Consider the following 6,010-nt stretch of genomic DNA (forward strand, 5'->3'; position numbering starts at 1 on the left):
CTCCCTTGGGGACTTCGACCTTAGCCTGCCATGCGCTCCCCAAGGCAGGCACAAGCCTGGAGACAAGGGGGAGCTTTGGCCTGGGGTCCTCAGAACAAGCCTGAAAACTTTCTGAGCAATGACCCCACAGCCGCTCAAGTGGGAATTGAGGACAAGTCTCTTACCGTCCCTGTGATGGGCATGTGGAGTCGGGGACAGCATCAGTCAGTCGCCAGAGGTGAATGCTTCTATAAAGGCTGAACTGGGCTGGGGTTCCTGCCTTGTATCTAGGGAAAAACACAGTCATAAAGAGCCTGCTAGTAAAGAGCACCCATATCTCTATCCACGTAGGACAGGCTGGGTTGTCCCCTAAGCAAAGAAGTTATTTCTACTGCCCCGAAATGAACAAAGAATAGCTGATTAGGCAACATATAGGGAGAAATACACGAATGGCAATAATCAATAGAAATACAAAAAATTCTTATTCACAATTAAATAAATGTAAGTCAAAACCAAAAATATTTTACTTAACAAATAAAGATTAAAGTGTTAAGTTACCTCTATTAATTAGCTTATAGGGAACAAGTAATTCTTAACACCAATAATAAAAGTATTAATGGGTTAAAAGTTTTTAGATGGTCACTAGGCAGTAGTTACTAAAAAAAAAAGAGGTTATTTCTAAACACACACACACACACACACACACACACACGCTGGCCTTTGCAACCTGGGGATACAGCAGCTCAGGGAGATGGTAGGATGCTCTATTAGCAACATATAGAACGTGGGGATGAATTATTCCTCTGGTCTCCCCCTTCAGTCACATGCCTGCTTGTGACACCAGTCGGTTTCACAAACAGAGGCCGCTGCTCCCAGACCATCGGGCTGCAGCTGGGAAGCCTATTCCTAGCTCAGGGCAACTCTGCAGTCGTGACGGGTGAAGAAGCCGGAGTCCACCGAGCCTGAAGCCGGACCTCAGCTTTGCTCAGGTGCAGGAGCCCCCCCGCGTCCCGTTAGCTGTTAGCGACATCACACTTCATGTTTCAGCGGCTCTTATTGGAGATACGGCTTTTCCCTTGGGTCGTTGCCTAAAGTTTCCAGGGGGAAACAGATGATCTGAGAGTAAAATCCTTAGGACTGGCCTTCACTCCTAAGTGGCTGGATGGGTCTTAGGAGAGAAGGCATCTCTGGGGGTCCCAAATTAGGCCCCCAACCTCTTCATCTCCATCAGTTTACTCAACAGCTACATGGAGAGCACCCACTCGAGCCGGCACCAGGTGAGTGTGAGGCCCTGCCCCGCTGTGCCCTTCACTTGGCCTTGCCCACACGTTATGGCGTCAGTCTGTGTTGACTTCATGGTGGAGAACGCTGCCCGGGGACACCAGCAGCTGGGAAGCCCCCCGGGTGACACTGGGGGACCCTTTCTGGAAAGGGGGAGGTGAGAGGCAGCGGGCAGCTACGGGAGAGGTTGTCTCTCGTGGACTGCCCACCCTGGACCAACATTCTGGGACTCAGGATTCCATGACATTTTCCAACGCAGCCTAGACACACGTGGTGTGTCTGGAACCTGACACCACACCTTGTGCCGTATCAGCATGCCATCTGCACCAGTATTAGCACTCTTCCTTAAATGGGTCACTCTTTTTCCTTTAAGCACATTCATTAAAATGTTTTATATCATTTCCATGAATGGAAGACCTGTATAACTTCCCATGACTAAATGTCAGCATTAAAAATATGTCACTGCGTTTTTAAAAATTCAAATGATGGTAAAAATAAAAAGTGGACATGGAAATGTAAGTAATATCACCTCTAATTGATTTATAAAAGTGTATACCTAAAAATAAGTTACAGAGTGGGAAGGTAAACTGTGGGTGATCATTACTGTACATGTAGGGACACCTTGTCCATCACCATGACCACCACTAGGTGACGCGGCATGGGCGTGATCGGGGGTCATCCTTGCTGCAGCCGGTTCCTTGAGCTTCAGAGAACGTTTCCCTTTTGATACTCGGGTCACTGGGCATAAGTCACAGTGTGTTCACAGGCCCCAAGGCCCTGGCTGCCCTGTTGTAATTAGACAGTGACTCACCGGGGTCAGTCGGGTCCTAGGACGTATTGAGACAGAGCACGGGTGGGAAACTCTGGCCTGGCCTTGGGTCCCGGAGGGGAGAGAGCTGCACCCCCGTGGGCATAAAGAGTCATCTGATATGGCACCAACAACTGGCAGGCAGGCCACCTCCATCGGGCAATCATGTGGGGCCTCCCAGTTTAGCTCCTGCTGGGTAAGCACCTGTTGTGAAATTCGGGTGAACTACAGTAGCAATAGTCCCAGAACGCCAATGTCTTATTTCTTGCTGATCAAAAGAACCAGGGCGCTGTTCCAAATGGTCCCTCCGGGGTCTACCAGGAGGTCAGCAAACTTCTTCTGTAAAGAGCCCGCTAGTGAATATATCAGGCGCTTCTGGTCACGGGGACTCTGTGGCAACTACCCACCTCTGCTGTCATAGCAAAGGCAACATGGACAATACTGGAGGGAATGGGCCTGCCTGCGTCCCAGAACTTTATTTTTAAAATAGGTGCTGGGCTGGAGTGGGCACATGGGCTGGAGGTACTGATCCCTATCTACGCAGGGGCGGCTTCGCCATCTGTACCTCATGGTTTTGAATGCTGTCATGGGTGTCGATTCCAGCCAGCTGGGTGGGGGCCGGGGAGCACTGAGCAGTGAGCATTGTGGGGACGGGGCTCCTCATTTCCTCTCCTATTCCACTGGAAAGAACGTGACCACGTGGCTGTGCACCAAAGAGGGTAGAGTGGATTTTAATGGACAGCTAGCCAGTCCTGCCAGAAATAGTATCCATTCAAGCCCAGATTTGATACGAGGGATTTTTTTTCTAGTTTATAGTAAAATAAATATATCATCATTACATAAATGCTTTAAAGTTTGTTTACACACCATCTTAAATAACCCTGCGTAACTCCAGGAATAAATGTACTAGACTTTGCTAAACACTGAGCTTTTGTCTTTCTTTGCTTTAAGTTACAAGAGCCTGATTGTAAACCCAGTCCCTGCCGGCTACAGCTGCTCTATAAAACCTTCCTTCAGCCTTTTAAGAATAAAAAAGGGAAAAGAGTGAATCAGAAAGACATGCAAAAATTTAGTTCAGAAAAGTCAGGATTGAGTATGTTCTGAGAATGGCTCGGCAAACTCAGATTGTTATTATGGATTTTGTTGTAGACGCCTGGGCAGACACAGTGACCTCGAAATGAAGAAGTGTTTGTGTTGTCTCACCCCGAGGATCGTCCAGGTTTGCCAGTGCTCCAAACTGTCCGCACCGTCTCCTGGTTATCCTGGGTGTCAGTGACAAGGCACAGAGGAGCAGAGAAGAAAGGTAGACGGTGAGCTGGGGGGCATTCCAGCGAAGTCACCAAGGGCTGGGACGGTAAGTAATGGACAGAGGGCCTGAATGTCACGCTAAGGACAGCCAAGCCGGCTTTCACCCACAACAACGGGGAGCCATTGAAAGGCTTTAATCATGAGCGGGTGTCTCTGAAAAGGAACCTCCCCGACACTCCGTGAGAAGGCAGGAGAAGGTGAGCTCTCCTTTCTGAAAACAGCTGAGCTCTCTGTGCGTGAGGGCTGGGCCGTTGGGGTGCCCTTAGGCCCCAGCAAGAATAATGGCATAAGCATCCCCAACATGCTGGACAGCACAAAGGTGTGCGGATTCCAGGATTACTGATGCTGGCTCTCAGCTGTCGCAGGAGGTCACAGGAGTCATGGGGAAGATGTCGCCCTCTGAGATCCCCCAAATCACGGTCTGTTCTGTGCCTGCTTGTCTTTCTGTGGAAGCAGGTCAGGCGCCTACCAGGGGTGAGCACAGGGATGTGGGGGTCTCCCCAACCCATCCCCCAGGTGCCAAGGGCCTTTCAAGCTATGCACATACAATATGTTACCGCAATATACCAATAAGCATGAACACCAGGACATGCAAATTAAAACCAGATACTCAACTTGCCCCTATCAAGTTGGCAAGGATTTTTGCCACGACGATTTTAGTGATCATGCCAATTACGGGCAAAGAGTGTGCAAAAACAGAAACTTCCCCATTCACGTGGGAGACAAACCAGTACAGGCTTTCTTGGGGACACCTTGGGGTACAAACACTTAAAGAAAAGCATCTCCATTGCCCTCGCTGTTCTCTCTCTAGGAGTAATTCTGGACGGATGGGTCTCCTCAGTGATACTGACCATAGTGAAAACGATGCAATAGCCTGGTGGTTGAAAATAGTAAATAAATAATACTTACTGCTTTACTAAGTATTCCTACAATGGATGCTGTGTCATTGTCAAAAACGTGACAGACAGAGAGCAGGCTGACAGCTGTGGGGGGCGGGGCTGGGTGGAGTGTGGAGGGATGGAGGGAAAAAAAGACAGAACAACAGGGAGGTTGGTGATTGTGGCAGGGGGAGGGGGTAGTCACTCAACAACACGTTCTAGAATATTCAGCATATTCTCTTCACACTAACCTGAAACTGGAAGCTGTCTGAGTGCCCAACAGAAGCAGAATGGATGATTTATGGCACATGCATACAAATAATGGCTCCACAGTGACGGCAGAAAAGCAGCTGCAGCCACACACTCTATGGCGGGTGTCAGAGACAGAACGCGGAGAGGAAGAAGCCAGGTGAGAGAACAGGCAATTCTGTTTATGTGAAGGGTGAAACCCGGGAGACAGGCAATACGCTACCAGAAGTCGGGAGAGGGGTTACCACTGAGGACAGAGGGGTGGCGGGCAGGGCCAGGAGCGGCCATCGAGACACTGGGGTGCAGGTCCCCTTCTGTGCCTTGAGCCGGGTGCTGGGTACACAAGCATGATCAACTCAGTGCAAATTCATCAGGACAGCATATATATGTATATATAAACATGTATTATTTATTACACTATATATATGATCATATCTGTATATTATATTTGATTAAAAATAAAAATTGTTACAAGTCTTAAGACATTATCTAATAGAGGAGACAAGATTGTTATAGATAAAATTATTAAATGCTATAGAAATGATAGAAATGGAAGAGAATGCAGAAAGTCAAATGTGTAATTATTTGAATCAGGACTCTATTATATGCACTAACAGAAATCCTGCTTAAACTTACCTAAAGCATATAATGAATATTGGCCCTTGTATATGAAAATTTCAGGAGGAAAATGGAGCTTCAAGTGTAACTATATAAAGGGACCCGGGTAGATTGGATAGATAGATGGACAGATGGATAGATAGATGGGCGGGTGGATAGATAGATGGGCGGGTTGATAGATAGATGGGTGGATGGATAGATAGATGGGCGGGTGGATGGGCAGCTAGATGGGTAGATAAAGTCACCTTTTAACAATTGTGCACCTGGAAAGAAAGAAATCCATTTCCTGCAGGTCAAGGACAAGAGCTAGCCCCTAGGCCTCGACGCTGTGCTCCAGCTGCCCACCGGGCTGGCCCCCGGCCACCACCGAGCATGCACGCCTGCTTCCACCACACCCTGGCTGGCCTTCATCCTCCTGTCCATCCTCTCAGTCCCAACTTGAACTCTGACCCGTCCATGAAGAACACTAGTCTCTTTGCCAAGGAATTGCTTTGTACTTTGACACAATCGTGTGACAAGGTAAGTTTTCCTCTCCGCAGCTTCTGCCTTCCCAGGGAATAAAACGAGGCGCACGCTTAATGCAAACGGTGAGCAGAACACAAAGCGAGGACGGACCAGGTCCGTGTCAGCTGTCGGAAGGAAGCTTTGCCTTGTGTATGTGTTTCCAGGAGCAGTGCCAGGCAGGGCAGCCTCCCAGGTGCAGGGCGGGCCCCTCACCCTCTCCCCCACCTCTGCCTAGGGCGAACCCTTGACTCTCAGCCAGGGCCAGAGGCTGACTGGAAGGAGAATTGGGCTTTGGGGTTGGGCAGAGAGGTCCAGAGTCCACGCGCCCTTGAGAGAGAAACCGGAGCCACCGGGCAAGGGATGCCTTTCTGCCCATCTGCACAGG

This window comes from Furipterus horrens, unplaced genomic scaffold, assembly GCF_987537825.1.
Source record: "Furipterus horrens unplaced genomic scaffold, mFurHor1.1.pri manual_scaffold_13, whole genome shotgun sequence".
NCBI lineage: Eukaryota > Metazoa > Chordata > Mammalia > Chiroptera > Furipteridae > Furipterus > Furipterus horrens.